At 45.3% G+C, this 17,020-nt stretch overlaps 1 long non-coding RNA gene and 1 other non-coding gene across 4 annotated transcripts in view; one reads left to right on the top strand and one right to left on the bottom strand.

Moving 5' to 3' along the window:
• LOC114234463 (uncharacterized) overlaps positions 1–17,020 on the top strand; it is a 68,341-nt gene that overhangs the window by 33,141 nt on the left and 18,180 nt on the right. For all 3 annotated transcript variants that reach the window (XR_008557606.1, XR_008557605.1, XR_008557604.1), the window contains exons 3-4: positions 2,660–2,767; positions 4,150–4,307. This is a non-coding gene — a long non-coding RNA (uncharacterized LOC114234463). The remainder of the gene's footprint in view (positions 1–2,659; positions 2,768–4,149; positions 4,308–17,020) is intronic.
• On the bottom strand, positions 11,894–12,025 carry LOC114234497 (small nucleolar RNA SNORA72). Its single transcript, XR_003620707.1, has one exon. It is a non-coding gene; the product is annotated as a small nucleolar RNA SNORA72 (small nucleolar RNA).

Raw genomic sequence — 17,020 nt, forward strand, 5'->3', positions numbered from 1 at the left:
CCTTCATCAACAGTTAACACTTAACAACAAGCACTTCAAGTTGATGCTGACTCTGTCAGGAACTGAATTCCAGTTGGAAATCAGGATGAGGCCCTCACCGAGGGTGTGGGAGAGGGAGGAGGCTCGGGCCCTTGTTCTGCCCGGGAGGCCTGGCCGGCCAGTCCCAGCCCTGCCTCTGGCAGCAGCACCGGCAGCCCACCTCACACCCCCCAGGCTGCAGCCTCGCTCCGCTCTGGAGTCCAAGTTTACAAAGGGAAAGATGAAACAGTCCTGGAACGTGAAATGCATTATTCAGCTCCAGCCTGGACGCCCACACTTCCCTCGAGGGGAGCTCAAGTTCCTCGTGTATCAGAGATGAAAGTCCAGGCGGCAGTGGGTGGGGAGCTTGGAGCCATTTGCGGTCTCTCTTTCCCCTCACCCTCCCTTTCTCCCTGGCTCTTTGTCTTTCTGTTACACCCGCCCCCCCTTCTCCCCCCAGCCTTCTCTCTCTGTCCGTCTGGCCAGCTGGCTGAGTCTGGCTAGCTTCTCTCTATGTTGTTCCCCAACTGTCTCATTTCTGGCTCCTCTTTGCCCATCACCTTCTCTCAAACTCTCTTCCTCTGATTCTTCCTTTCCCACTTTCTGTCTCTTCTCTCTCCCCCTTCCTTTTGTCTCTGTCTCTCCTCCTTTCCTCCCTCCCTCCCTCCCTCCCTCCCTTCCTCCCTGCCTTTTTCCCTCTCTTTTCATCCTCCTGCTCTCAATCCAAGCACCACCTCCCCAGAAAGCCCTCCCTGACTGTCCAGGCCCAGCTTATGTCCCTGTGTCACTCCTAGGACCTGGTCCTTCCCTTTAAAGCCCTATTTGTAAGAAATGATTACAAATCGGGGTGATTGTTTAATGTCTTTCTCCCACCACAGTGTAAGTTCCGTGCCTGCTTTTGTCTTGCTCACTGCTGTCTCCTCAGTACCTGGTATGCAGTAGGTACTTATAAGATGTGTCTGGTGTAATTGCCTTTCTTTCTGTCCCTTCTTCTCTCTCTGCTGTCTTGGCTGCCCTGTGGTCCCAGCCAGAGGCTCCTCCTCTTGCCTCTCATTCTGCTCCTTAATTCTTGTCCCCCCAGCTCCTGGTGGCCCAGGTGGGCCTTGGCTCTCAGTCTGCAGACCAGGGACCCTTGCAACTCCCCGAGTGGGACCAGGGCCTGTTTGAGGCCCCAAAGTCCTCAGCCTGACCCAGCAAGCAGGTGTTCATTGTCCTTTTGTTGAAGGAATGAGTGACACAAAGAGGGATTTGACATTCTAATCCCTGCTGTCACACTCAACACCACATGACCGTGACCCTCGGGCAGTCCCCTCCGAGGTCTGAGTTTCTGTTTCCCTGTCTGTGAAGTTGATGGGGGTGGAGGTGGGGGTGGGGGAAACATGCTCTGTAAACCATACAGTGCCTGCTGGCAGCTGTGACTGTCAGGCTTAGTGCAACCTTTCCCTCTGCTGTCAGGGCCCTGAGGGAATGAAGAGTGAGTCTGCAGCACCAGGGAGCCCAGCTGGGGGACTCGGGTTGCTGAGGCTCTTCAGTGAGGGGGGTTAGGGGAGGAGGAAGTTGAAGTTCAATATGAACCCCTCATTGTCATTGTTATCGTGTTAACTGTTAACTATCCTATACCCACCAATGTAAAAGAAGTATGCATCTATCCCTTTTATTTTATTTTATTTATTTTCTTAATCCCTTTTATTTTTTATGCAAAGAGGTTCCCCCGCTTTGCTTTCTCCTGCCTCCCTAATCTACCACCAATGGATTTCATGTAACCCCCTTACATCTTCCCCTTTGATTCTAATACATAAAATAAGTGGTAAAACTGCCATTTCCCAAAGCATTTTTTCTCAATCTGTTGAGATTTTTGCTTTCCAGCAATTGTCACCAGTTTGGCTCAAATAAACTCATAAAAACTTCTTACCGAAGCCGGTTTGGCTCAGTGGATAGAGCGTCGGCCTGCGGACTCAAGGGTCCCGGGTTCGATTCCGGTCAAGGGCATGTACCTTGGTTGCGGGCACATCCCCAGTAGGGGGTGTGCAGGAGGCAGCTGATCGATGTTTCTCTCTCATCAATGTTTCTAACTCTCTATCCCTCTCTCTTCCTCTCTGTAAAAAAATCAATAAAATATATTGAAAAAACAAAACAAAACTTCTTACCGGTTTGACACTGGGCACCCTTCCACACCCCGTATTACCTTCAATCTGCCCACCCAAACTGTGGGGAGGGCCTTCTCCCCATTTGTCTGATGAAGAAACTGAGGATCAGGCCACCAGCCCAAGGTCTTGTGTGCTAGAAAGGAGGAGCTGGATCAAAATCCAGGTCTGACTTTAGGGCCCTAATTCTCTGACCTCTCTTTCCAAACCTCCGTTTCCTTGCCTGCACGCTGAGGAGCTGAACTGGTGACCTTGGAGATCATCAGAAATGTGGGTCAGTGGAGGAGAGCTGGGGCCAGGGAAGGAGGGGGGAGGGGTGCCCGGTCTAACATCCCTTCTGGGCCAGGCCAGCTCAGCCTCCCCGCGGAACTTTCCAGGCTTCAGAGTCCAGAGGTGATTCTTATTACTGGCTCCAAATGATTTTGCATCTATTTATTTGCTGCATTTTGATTTTGCATTTAATTTCCGGTCCATTCACGGTGTCTGCCTGTTTGGAGGATGCGAAATTGAGGCAGCCAGGAGCGCAGTTTGGACACGCCTGACGGCCTCCGCTCCTTGCTCCTTGCCGGGAGGAATGCTTGATGAGCCCACAGTGGAAGGGTCAGGTGAGCTGGGGGCTGTCTGGGCCACCACCCTCCCCAGCCAGAATCTGCCCCATGGACCTCCAACCGGGAAGCTGGATTCCTCCCCTCCTTCTACCCCAACACATATCTGAGATGGGAACCTGGCCAGTGCATGGGGATTACCGGAAAACCCGGCTCTGGTTTACAAAGGATTTGAAATCCTAGTGGAAATGTGCAGGAGCATTTGAGAAGAGAAACCAGGGTTTGAATCCCAGCTTGACCCTCCAGCATCTCCTCCTCAGTCACCATCAGGGGAATCTTCCTAATGTCCAATCTCACCTTGCCACTCTCCTGCTCAGGACTCTTCCATGACTCCCCATTGCCCTGGAGGCTGTCCATATCAGCCTCCTCTCTCTGCATTTCCTGCCACTCACCCCAAGCTCCAGCCTCTCCCAGCAACTCAGACCTCCCAGTGTCCACACTGTGTACTGATTGTCCCCTCTGTCCAGACCATTTGCCTCCACCTTGTCCTCTAGGCAACTTCCTAGCACTTATTACAAATTGTGAAAATGTCAGCTTTCTGTACAAAGTCTTAAACTTAGCACTTTGCTAGTATATGCCCTACTTGATACTCACAGCCCCGCTCAGATATCCCTATTACCAGCTCTCCAGAAGTCAGAGGAGACTCAGAGAAGCCAGGCAAATTGCCCAGGGTCACACAGCAGATGCCAGTACAAGCAGTCCAACTCCTGAGCCCATGCTCCTAACCTCAGAACCTCAAAACCCAGCTCTGAGCTGCACACACACACTGCTCTCCCCCTCCCCATTTCCAGCAGAGAGACACCCCACCCCCGTCCTCATCTTAGGCATCCCTGTGTGCAGGAAGTGTTGATTATTGTATTTCCACATTGGGGTGGTGCTTTCATGTTTTGCATGTCTGGCTCAAGGGCAGTGCAGTGGCTACGGTTCCCCAGTGCCTAGCATGGGGCTTGGCATGAAGGGTAAACAGAAAGTAGGGTTTCTATTTATTCTCATCAGGTATCCTGCAGAGATGATGGAGAGAGCAAATGAAGTAAGATCTGTAAACAGACCTTGTGTGGCTTCTGGGGGGAGGGAGGAGGGGGCAGGGCGGGAATTATTATACAGAGAGGTGACATGAATTGCCAGAGGTCACACAGCAATGATCAGTAATGTCTACACTGCCTTCCCTCCACAAAGACAAGGCAGAGGCATAATCTCCTGAATGTCTATGAAAGTGCACCCTGTTAGCTGGCTCAGTATCACTCCATCTCCCTGACCCCAGCCTTGGGGAGTTCTGGGGAGAAGGAGGGTGCCAACAGGGGGAGGGGGCTCTGATGGAGGCCATATATCACAGTGGCAGCTGAGGCAGAGAGACGGGAGTGATTTTTCTTCATGGTTTTCAGACAAATGAGGTGGACAGAAAATGGATGGCAACCTTCGGCAGTGAGCGGCCTGGGCCAGGGGAGCCAGCCATGACTGCCTGGGCAGTGGGGAGCACATTCCCAGCCGACTTCAGCAGAGGGTGGAGGCAGCCAGACTGGGGAAGGAGCTATGACTGGAGGTGAGCCAGGGTGTGTGTGAGGTGCTGCTTGACTGTGTGACCAGGGCAAATCAGGCCTCCTCTGGGCCTCAGTTTTCCCTCTTGCATAGTGAGTGGGCCAGGGTAGGAGCTACAGCTTCGACTGACTGGGGCCTCTGAGTCCTGCCTCATCAAGGCCTGGCGGAATCTTGGGGTAAGAAGGACGGGGTTTCCACCCCCAACCTCTTTATTCTCCAGCTGTCCCAAAGGGGCCTGGAGAGTCAGGAAAAGAGACACAATCCTGGCAAAGTTCTCAGCAGTCCCAAGGCTAGATCCTTCCCATTTCCAAACAGCTCTTGAACATGAGGTTTGGTAACCTGGAAAGCTTATCATCTTAGAAACCCAGATTCTTTAGAGGGCGCAGAGGGTGTAATCCCCCCGCCCTACACACATACCACGTGTACCAGGAATGTAGCTTTCTTTTCCATAGTGCAATGCCATTTCCATTTGGAGACCACAGTGGGAGGAATACAGGCAGATTGGGCTCTCCCCTTTCATGGGGCTGGAGGACCTTTTGGGACTGACACAGATCATGGGGGAGGACAATAGACCCGCAGTTGTTGTCTGCCCATCAAGACATGCGGCCCCTCTGTTGCTGGCTGCCATGGTTGGCTGCTGGCCTCGAGGCTGCTCTGGGTCTGGCAAGTTTTCCCAGTGCTCCTTCACCACGCCAGGCACGGGAGCTTCTGCAAGGCCATCTCAGGCTGCGTACCCCCAGCCATTTTTTCTCAGGGGCTCAGATGAATGGGGCATAAGTCACTGCTGCTCTCAGCTCCTCCAGACCTGGCTGCAGGTTCTGTCATCACCCTCGGCCCTGGAGACAAGGTGGGACTCCTTTTTCAATGGCCTGGGGCTTTAAGAGTTGGGTTCCCTCTGACTCTTCTTTTTTTTTTTTCTTTTCTTTTTTTTTTCTTTATTGATCAAGGTATATCTGTCCCCGTCCCCCCATTTCCATCCCACCCCCCTCCCCACACATGCCCCAACCGCTAGCCGGGCCCATATGTCTGCACACAAGTCCTTTGGTTGATCTCTCCCTCCATCCCCACCCTTCCCTACCCTCCCTCCGAGGCCCGACAGTCTGATCCATGCCTCCTTGTTTCTGGGTCCGCTCCTGCCCATCAGTCCATGTTGTTCACCATCTCCCCCAGATGAGTGAGACCATGTGCCACCAGAAATACACTTACAAGAACCGAAAATGAGACAAGCAATAATGGTTATGGTGACAGGCAAATGAATCGGTCTGTAGTGAGCTTCCCTCTGGGCCAACAGTTCCCTCGAGACCCAATTTCAATGTCCAACAGTTCCTCATGTGTACATGTCAGCACCGACATTTCAGTTCTGGATGGTGGACAACTGGTGGCAATGCAGGTCCGACTCTGTCTGGTTTGGTCCTGGGCAATCTGCAGTGATGCACAGCTGCTAACTGCTAGTATGGGAAGGCCACATCAGCGTCTTCTGTCTCTGGACTCTTCTCTTCTGTCTTCATGGCTGGAGTAGTCCTGTCGATTCTTCTCTTGCTAGAATCCACATGGTCTCGGAGTTGTTTTCTGAAAATATACAAACATATGAATGACATAGAGACCAAAAAAACAATACACAAGATCAATAAAACCAAGAGCTGGTTCTTTGAAAGGATAAACAACATTGATGAACCTCTAGCCAGGCTCACCAAGAAACAAAGAGAGAGGACCCAAATAAACAAAATCAGAAATGAAAGAGGTGAAATAACAACAGACCCCACAGAAATACAAAGGATTTCTGACTCTTCTTTTGAAGCCCAGCTGAGAGGAGTGTTGGGGTCTCAGGGGTAACTGAGAGCGTGGTTATACTCCTGGACCCTCAGCCTCTCTCCCACCTCTATAGTCAGTGTCTCAAGTCTTTCCTCTTCCCCTCAGGGCTGTGGCTTTGCAAACTCAAGACCAGGAGGACACCAACTGGACTATGGGGGTGGAATCAAGGGCAAGGACATAATAAAATGGATTCATATTCCAAAAGGATCATACAACTACATTGAGATATTAGAATGATACAATGCTGGGCACTTGTAATCTCAAAATCACAAGAACTCTGCATTTCTTAATTGCCATCTATAGGAAGATGACTAAAGTGTGGCAAATTAGTAAATTAACTATTCCAGTTACAAGTAATGAATTCACTTCAGCCACATGTAGTGGCATGGCTAGATCTCAAAACTATATTGGTGAGTGGGGGGGGAATGAGGGACAAATTGCAGAAGGCTATGTATGATTAGATAGCATTAATGTAAATATTAAACTCACCAACAGTGTGAATACATTCATAAGCAGTTAAAGTATAAAAACACAGATGGCTGGAAAGGTAACACATCATGTTCCCTGAGAATGTTTCCTTTGGTCTGGGGAGAAAGAGAAAGGAATTGAATTGGGGAGTGGTATATGCAGGGGTCTTCAGTTGTAGCTGCAATATTTTCTTTCTTTGAAAAGACAGTGACTAATTAAATATGTACACACATACATGTTTGTGTATGTAAGTTGTTTATAGAGTTTTTGAAAGAGTGGCCTGCTCCATGTATTCTTCTTCCACTGGCTGAGATGATATTGCTAAGATTCATCTCTGTTGTTGTTTGTGGCTATTGTTCATTCATTTTGGCTGCTGGATAGCATTCTATTATGTGAGATAGCAGAGAAAGCAGATCCCCAAGACCTCTCAGACACTGCTGGTGGAGTGCAAATTGATGCAACTACTTTGGAAAACAGTTTGGCAGAATCTCATGAAGCTGAACATTCAGCAATTCCACTCCCAGGTATATACCCAAGAGAAACTCTTGCACATACACAACAGGAGACCTGACAAGAATGCTTGTATTCATTCTGCCCACAATAGTGAAAACCTGGGAACAACCCAAATGCTCAACAGCCTCAGAGTGGATGAATATATCTGTTTGCTGACAGAATAAATCTGAAAAAAAGAAAAGGTAAAAAGGCAAAATTTTGATATGTCAAAATGAGGTAGCGAGTACATTGGTCTTCATCCCATTATTCTTCACATGTTTGAAATAATTTGTAATAAAAAGGAACTGTATTTTTAAAAATTTCTGAATTTTAGTATGTTGGACTTAGGAGATCTGCACTCTTTGGTGTCAGGAGGGGTTCAAGATGATCTAGTGTGTTTGTTACACCCGGGATCTCGCTCAGCTAGCTTCCGGCCTCTGTCTGCGTACTCCCTACAATGAAGTGGCCCAACGCTGAAGAGGAGATGAACTTCAGGGGTGGATCAGGTCAAGAAACAAACATAACCCTCATCTGTAGAAATTGCTCACAGGGAAGGGAAGTGACCTATGGTCACGCGGGAAGAGCTGATAGCAAGTCAGGGGGACAAGGAGAGAACCTAAGTGGGCATCAGGCCTGGAAGATCACACCTCCCTCATGCTCTCCCCTCCGGAATCTTGTCCTTCTCACCACGTCTCTCATAGTTCACAATCCAGTCCTCCAATCCCTCTGAGACATCCGTACCACATTTCTTTAGCTCCAGCAGCACACATGCCTGAGCACATGGACCATGTACCTACATATGCATATGCTCGGGCCTGTGTACCCACCGGGTCCTCGGGGGTAATTAGCGGTGGGCTTGTGTGGCTACCCCTGGGCCTAGCCCAGGCCACAGCATCACTATTGCCGGATGACTCTCAGCCTCTTCTTGGCTTCTCTGCTTCCACCTCATCCTCTCCATGCTCCACATTGCAACCAGGAGTGAGGGCGATCTTTCTGAAGCGCAGAGCTGACCCTGTCACTCCTGCACACGGAAGAGCAAATATGTCACAGACAGATTAATATATTTATGCATGTGGATTCCGGCATCAGTGTGTGAGCACTTGTACATGTGTGTACATACCCTTTTTGCTTTTATATATATTTTACTTTCTGATTGGGTAATAGCTGGACATGGTGTGGGGAGGAAACCTTCATGCAATGCAGAAAGATGCATAGGAAAAGTCTGACCTCTGGAATGGTGGAGGAAGGACTTTCAAAAATCAACTCCATAAACAGCAGTGAGACCATTGGAAGAACCCTCAAATACACTTTTTTTGAATGTTGGAAATTAAAGACTTACAACAATTCGAGGTGTAGTTATTCAAGAAAAATGGCTGAATCTTGGTAAAAAAAAGCAGTGAGTGTTATGATGTTTTTCACTTTGCCTTAATTTCATGCCCTCTTTCCAGTTTCATGGCCATCTTGAAAAAAATCAAGTCTTGCAACCACAGTAACCGTGTAAACCAGGAGCCGAGCAGCAACTAGAGAGGGCGGAGCAGGTTTGGAGCTCCTCAAAAGCCCCGTCCCCAGACACTTGTCAGTATTTTTAAAAATTGTTTTTAGAGAGAGGAAGGAGAAAGTCAATGTGAGAGAGAAACGTTGATGTGAGAGAGAAACAGGAATTGGTTTCGCACAGGCCTGGACCGGAGATCGAACCCACAACCTGGGTATGTGCCCTGACGGGAAATAGAACCCGCCACCTTTGGTGTGCAGGACAACACTCCAACCAACGGAGCCACATTGGCCAGGGTGAGACTTCTCAGTATTTGACTTGTCTGGCAGCTTGCTCAAAAGGTGCATTTCCAGGACTTTTCTTTGGCCTGAATTAGAGATCTCTCCATGCAAAAGACCTATCTCCAAGGGCATTTGTCAATGACCATCAGATGCAATTGTTGAGCATCACAGCTGCCTGAGGCAACCATACCAGTTGGAGCTAAGAAGAGACTAACCAAAAATCTTAAACAATGTCACTCCAATAAATTCCATTAAAATAAGAGTTACAGTATTCACATTCTATAGGATGATTACAAAGTATTTCAAATACACTTTCAACTAAAGTTAGATTATCACTTAAAAAATGCCACCCTTTGTTTTAAAATAAAGTGATAAACTCCAAAAAAATATATTGAGGGAATGGGTAAGGGACTTTGAAAAGTTCTAACATATTCCTGGCAATTTAGAAGGCCATGTTCATGTGCATGCCTACGAAAGATATGAGAAGATCATAACCTTTCGCCTCCGGTTGAACTGAGGCTCTGTGTAAGCAGAGTGAAGGCTAAGGCAGAATTTAAATTCCCCACAACACATACACAGAGCCCCTTGGCAAAGGCTGTGAGAGTTATTAATTCAGGGCACTTAAGAAAAGCTTTTTCCATGCATTAGCTGACCACTAAACTCACTGAGCAGAGACTTCAATGGCCACACATGACAAAGAATACAGACTTTGCAGAATTAGTCCAGGAAAGTCAATAATCACACAAACAACAACAAACCCTGGGAGGGAGAGGAGGGGACTGATTTTCAGCGTTCTCTATCCAGCAAAATTATCCTTCAAAAAGGAAGGAGGAATTAAGACATTCCAGATATTTTTTAAAATATTAGAGGATATGTCACTAGCAGACCTGCTTTACCAGAAATACTAAAGAGAGTCCTTCAGGCTGAACTGAAAGGACACTGAGCAGTCATAACTGAAGTCTGCATGAAGAAACAGAGTGTAGAAATAAAGAGGAAAGATAAGTATGTAGGTAAATACACGACAGCATGATTGTGATTTTGTTTGTAACTTTTTCTTTTCTTACCTTATTTAAAGGACAACTGCATAAAACAATAATTATAAAACAATGTTAATGGGCTTTAATGTATAAAGATGTAATTGTATGACAACAATAGTGCAAAGGAGGAGGGAGGGAATAGAGCTCTATTAGAGCAGTTTTTGTATACTATGGAAAATAAATTGGTATTGGTCCACACTGAATTGTTTCAATTTAAGATGTTAATTGTAACCATCAGGAAATGACTAAGAAAATAACTCAAAGATATAATAAAATATAAAATGAGAATTAAAATGGTATACTAGAAATTTTCCATTTAACACAAAACAAGGCAGTATTGGAGGAACAGAGGGAAAAAAAGACATAAGACATAAGAAATAAAGCAAAATGGGAGACATAAATCTTAGTTCATCAGGAAAAAGATGGAAAAGTATATAACATGCAACAGGAACCAAAAGAGAGCTGGAGAAACTATTCTAATACTAGACAAAATAAACTTTAGACAAAAGTTGTTACTAGAAACAAAGAAGGACATGTTATAATGATAAAAGGGTCAATTTATCAGGAATACATAGCAATTATAAAAACACATGACCTAATGAATATATAAAGCAAACACTAACAGAATTGAAAGCAGAAATAAACAATTCAGCAATAATAGATGGACACTTCAGTACTCTACTTTCAATAATGGTAGAACAACTATGCGAAAGATTAACAAGGAAATAAAAGACTTGAATAATACACTAAACCTAACAGAAATCTATAAAATACTCCCATCAACAACATTCTTCTCAAGTGCACGTAGAGCATTACCCAGGATAGATCATGTGTTAGGTCACAAAAGAGGTCCCAATAAATTTAAAAGAATTTACATCATACAAAGTATGTTTTCTGACCAGATGGAATTAAATTAGAAATTAATAATGAAATTATTTAGGGAAATTATGAATATGTGGAAATTGAATAAATCACAAGGAAAAATTAGGAAATATTTTAAGATGAATGAAAAGGAAAACAACATAAAACTTATGGGATGCTGCAAAAGCAGTGCTTAGAGGGAAATGGATAGCTGTAAACATCTATATTGAAAAAGACAAATCAATAACCTACATTTCTACCATAAGAAACTAGAAAAAGAAGAACAAACTAAACCCAAAGCAAGCAGAGGAAGTAAATAATAAAAACTAGAGAGGAAATAAAGGAAATATCACTTTATACCCGTTAGGATGAAAATAATAATTTTAAAAGGGCAGTACAGGTGTTGGCAAGGATTTGGAGAAATTGGAATCTTCATACTCTGTTGATGGGGATGTAAAATGGAGCAGTGAACTGAAAACAAAGTGGGAGTTTTTCAAAAGGTTAAACATAGAGTTACCATATGGCTCAGCAATTCCACTATTAGGTAGATATCCAAAACAAAGGAAAACATATGTCCACACAAAAACTTATTCATATGTATTCATAGCAACATTATTCACAATAGCAAAAGATGGAAACAACAAAAATATCCATCGACTGATGAATGGGTAAAAAATGTGGTATATCCACACAATGGAATATTATTAAGACCTGAAGGGATGAAGTATGTACTTACATGTTACAACATGGATGAACCTTACAAACATTCTACTAAGTGAAAGAAGCTACCCACAGGCCATGTATTATATCTTTCCATTTATATGAAATATCCAGAAAAGGAAACTCCATGGAGACAGAAAGTAGATGAGTGGTTGCCTGGGGCGGGGTGCAGGAAGAATGGGGAGTGACTGCTAATTTGGGGGGGTGATGAAAATGTTCTGGAATGAAATAGTAGTGATGACTGCATAACTTTGTGAATACACTGAAAACACTGGATGTATAATTTAATTTATTTATTTTAAAACAATAATAATTTTACAATTCATTTAATGACAACTGGTAATCATGAAATTAGTAGAGGTTATCTTCAAGTTATTGTACTAGCTGTGCTGTCATTTCCGGTGGTTAATCATATAAATCAGACTTGGTTTATTACCAGCATTTATAAAACCAGACCCAGGGAAAGAACTAGGTCTGGGGCCACATGCGTGGTCTTAATACAGCAAATGTTTAGTCTGTCCTGATTGTTACAAAATCAGAACAGCGACTTTATTCACAGTGAACATATAATTTTAAAGGATAAATTTTATGGCAAGTAAATTATATCTCAACAAAGCTGTTATAAAATAAAAGTATCCCTCCAATGCCGTTTCCCTTGTTTTTTGTGTATCCTTTGGGGAATACTCTATGCACATTGGAAAGGGCATATATGCATATCATATTTCACTAAATCTAAGACCCTAGCAATGATAACATGTACCATCTTTTATGTACCAGAAAGAAATTTTAAAAATCACTGCTTCTTTTAATTGTAAAACATCTCCCAATTTCAGGGGTGTTAACATGTTTCAAATGTTAAAATGGAATCAATACATATGGTGCATGTTTTTCATGTGTTTTTCTTTAATTATCTCTTGGTCTTTTTATTTTTCCAGTCTTATTGAGATATAGTTGATATACATCACTATATAAGCTTAATACATCAAAACATAATGGTTTGACTCATACATACTGTGAAATGATTACCACAATTAGTTTAGTTATCATCCATTATGTTATATGGATGCAATAAAGAGAAAGCAAAAAACAAAATAAACTTTTTTCGTTGTGATGAGAACTCTTAAGATTTACTCTCTTAATAACTTTTGTAATATTATATAGCAGTGTTAACTATAGTCATCATGCTGTACTTTACTGTATCCCTAGTACTTGCTTATCTTGTAATGGAAGTTTGTACCTTTTGATTGCCTTCCGCCAATTCTTTCTCCCCCCACCTCCCCTTTCTACCCCTGCTTCTGATAACCACAAATCTGATCTCTTCTATGAGGTTTTGTCAGATTCCACATATAAGTGAGATCATACAGGATGTCTTTCCTTGTCTGATTTATTTCACTTAGCATAATGCCCTCAAGTTGCTTCCACGTGGTCACAAATGTCAGGATTTCTCTCTTTTTTTTTTTATGATTGAATAATAATCCATTATGTATATATCTCTCTCACAACGTCTTTATCCATTCATTCGTTGGCAGACTCCTAGATTATTTCCACGTCTTGGTTATTATAAATAATGCTGCAATGAACGGGGTTACAGGTATCTTTTCAAGTCAGTCTTTTAGTTTCCTTTGGGTTTATTGCCTGAAGTGGAATTGCTGAATCATATGGTAACTCTATCTTTAATTTTTTTTCCAACTTTTAGAAGCTATTTCTTTTCTGTTGGCCTTATTTCCATTCTGTTAAGAGTTTATGGAAGAATAGTTAAGACCGCACAGTGGTTGTTCTTACCCTACAGTGGCCTGAGCAGTGGAGGCTGCAGATCAGTCTTCAGAGGCAGGCTGAGCACTCCAGGCTTCAGTAGGAAACTGCTGGACAGGCACGGGGGGCACCTGTGCCTTCAGACCCGTCTGCGACCTCAGGCTGAGCAGCAGTGAACTCGGGAGCTGGAACGGTCCACTCACCCTGAAATTCCTCCTTGGTCTACTTTTATTTTTTTAAGAATCCTCCACACTGTTTTCCATAGTGGCCGCACCAATTTACAGTCTGTGCACAAGGGTTCCCTTTTCTCCAGATCCAGGCCAGCAATTGTTATCTCTCTTTTTTTTTTCTTTTTTGCAATATGGCTTTATTGAGATATCATTCACATACCATATAATCCATTCACTTAAGGTACATAATTCAGTGGTTTTAGTACAGTCACAGAGTTGTGCAACCATCACTACAGTCAATTTGAGAACGTTTTCATCACTCCAAAAAGAATGCTGTACCCGTTGGCAGTCGCTCCCCATTCCTCCCAACCCTCACATCCCCCTTGCCCTAGGCAGCCACTAATCTACTTTCTGACTATAGATATGTTGTGCATGGCTTTTGATGTTTCCCAGGCTGAACTGTTTCCAATTTTACTAATTTAACTGCAATTGCTATCTCTTGTCTTTTGGATGATGGCCATTTTAACAGGAGGGAGGTGATATTTCATTATTTGGCATGTTGTTTGTTTTTTACCCCCTTTTATCCCTGTTTTTGAGAGTACACGTATTGGGGTATGCCCTGTGTGGAGCAGACACTGTCAGTGCCACTGTTGTTCCTGGCCTGTGTATCCCGCCCGCCGCAACAGCTCTTGCCTACGCTTATGGCTTTCTCCATGTAAGGGTGCCTCCTGGATATGCTCAACCTAGAAGTGCAGGAAGGTTAATGTCCAGCAGCCACACTCAACCAATGAGGGACAGGAGTTTTAGAGAAATAACTTCCTTACCCTTCCAATTCCAGTGTGTTCCACACCATCTCTCAGAGTGTCTAGTAGAACTAACTCCTAGTCCCTCCGACCCCCAATCTCCTGTCTTCCTCGCTGTGCTTTCTGCAATCCCAAAGGAACTGCTAAATCCCTGTCTTCGAGTCTTCATTGCAGAGAACCCAGCTTTAGACGCTGTGTGCATGTGTGACTCCGGGTGCACATGTGTTCTTGTCCGTGAGCATGCAGGAATCAAAGTGTGCACCTATAGGAGCTATTCTGTTTGAGAACTGGTGTGAATGTGTGTGCATGTCAGTGTCCACACACACGTAGGTAGTTGTCATATGGTGCCTAGATGGACCTTCAGATCTATTTAAGGCCATGTCTGTGCACACACATGTGCCAGTGAGGTCAAGGGAGCCAGGCAAAGGCCCTGTGAAGCTCTCTGGTGATTAAGAGCCTCTTGCCAGGTGGTGCTGGGAGGTGGGCAGGGTGTGCACTGTAATAGGGCCTGTCTCCGTCCCCCTTTCCCTCCGTAGCCACCTGTCTTGAGACAACCTCATCAGTTTGGTCTCAGATGTGTGCTCTCTCCTATGGGAGACAGCTGGAGCGGCTGTCACAGGCATCAGCAGTGATAACGGGAACTGCCTGGCACCTGTCGGCAGCACCTAATCGCTGTCCTGGTGATGGCTGTGAGAGGGAGCAGGAAGGTGACATGGGGCGGCTCTTCGCTCCACTGCTCCTTGACCCCTCTCCATAGAGGCTGGACCCCAGTTCCCGAGCATCTGGATCACAGGCCCCCTCCCCAACCCACCCCCAGTGGACTGACGTCGCTGGCTTTGACTCCGGCCTCTTCCACGCACCGTCTTCCAATCAGGCTGCTTTTGGAGGACAGGCTCACGCCTCCCTGATTTTCCTGCTCACTCTGCCTCCAAGGCTTCGGCTTCCCTCTTCTGCCGGGCGAACTCTTTCCAGGGCCAGCTCACAATCCCTTTCTTCAGACAGCTCCTCCTGCTTCACCCAGGCACATCCTTCCTCCCCAGACCCCGCACAACTCTTTGCACATTTCTCTGCTACTACGCATGTCGGTTGTCAGGAAGGAGAATTCAGGTGGATGCCTGCCTTTAACTCCCACTCCCAATGTTTGAGGCTCAAGGAGGAAGACCAGGTGGGTTCAGGTGCCCTCAGCCAAAGGGGACAAGGGCCAGAGGCAGGGCAGGTTCTAGATCCCAGGGGGACAACTCTGTTGGTGTTCAAATGAAACCACCTGCCCAGTTTGCGTGGCTCAGTAATTGAGCGTCAACCTATGAACCAGGAGGTCATGGTTCAATTCCCGGTCAGGGCACATGCCTGGGTTGTGGGCTCGAACCCCAGTGTGGGACCTGCAGGAGGCAGCCAATCAATGACTCTCTCTCATCATTGATGTTTGTATCTCTCTATTCCTCTCCCTTCTTCTCAATAAAAATATATTTAAAAAAAAACAATGAGACCACCTTCTGGTGTGAGGAGAGAGGCACAGTGAGGGGATCAGATCCCTCATGCCCTCCAAGAGTAGGAGCTGCTGACCATAGGGCAGGGTGTCAAGGTCCTAGGAAAAAGGCGCAGAAGTCAGGACAGGGTGCAGTCCAGCAAAAACTGGAGTATAAACCTCATATTTCTGATTGAGCCCACCAATCCCAAAGGAGACTGGAGCTGCTGGACCTGGGTTCAAATCCCAGCTTCTCCGCTTATCCACTGTGTGACCTTCGGAGGGTCACTTGACCTTTCTGAGCCTCGGTTGCCACCGTTATAACATGAGGACAATAGTGCTCAATTTAAGGAGAGAAGTTGGGGAGGGTCTAGCATAGAGATTGGCAATGCAAGTGCTGGACTCCATCCTGGGGAAAGAAAGCCACAGCTCTGTCCATAGGGGCTGCCTGAACAAGCTCAGGGAAACACTGCCAACTCCAGCTCCTATTGCTGGTGGGCAAGGGCTCCTGGCAGCCCATAGGCAGCATGCACTTGATTCCTGGCTCCTTTACCTCCTAACTGAGCGCGTCATTTCACTTCTCCACACCTCGCTTTCCTGTCTTATAAACTGGAGATATACTAACAGCACCCACCTTATGGGGTTGTTTGTTAGAATGAATTGCTATGGGAGTGAATTACTTGTTAATTGCTATGAATGTTAAAATGTAATTGCTGAAAGAGTTAATTGTTTTAAAGCACATAGAGAGCATTCAGTATTTATCAGATATAATTATTGTTTTTATTGACATTTGAGTGCCTGCTGTGCCACACTTCATGCCAGGCACTGAGAGCCTTGGGAGAGAGTGCAGACCTGGGCGTGATTTGGTCCGTAAGCACTCAGAGCCCATTTGGGAGTTGGCTGGGGTGGAGGATCGAAGCACCCAAATTATCTGAGAAAAGTACATAACTTTATAAGACAGCGTCAGAAAAAGCTGAGGCGAGGGAAGGCTTCCCAGAAGAGAAAGCCTTTGATTGGTACTTTGATGACTGGGAATGCAACAACAGTGTAATGAATGTTTATTGAGCACTTACTATGTGCCAGGCACTGTAAATGTGTTACCTGCAATGTCTTATTTAAAGCTCAAAATAGCAGTAGGTAGTAGAGACTACTATATCCATTTTATAGATGAAGAAACTGAGGCTTAGAGAGATTAAGACATCTGCCAAGATCACCTGGGCCTGAATTTGAATTCTCAATTACTTGAGCTCTGAAGCCCCACACTGCTCCTCACTCCAGGTAGAGGAATGTAAAGTTGCAGAATTAGGAAGAGGATGGGTACAAGCATTAACTGCACACCTGTTCTGCAGGTATGTCAAGCCCTG

This window comes from Eptesicus fuscus, chromosome 12 (genome assembly GCF_027574615.1).
Source record: "Eptesicus fuscus isolate TK198812 chromosome 12, DD_ASM_mEF_20220401, whole genome shotgun sequence".
Lineage (NCBI taxonomy): Eukaryota > Metazoa > Chordata > Mammalia > Chiroptera > Vespertilionidae > Eptesicus > Eptesicus fuscus.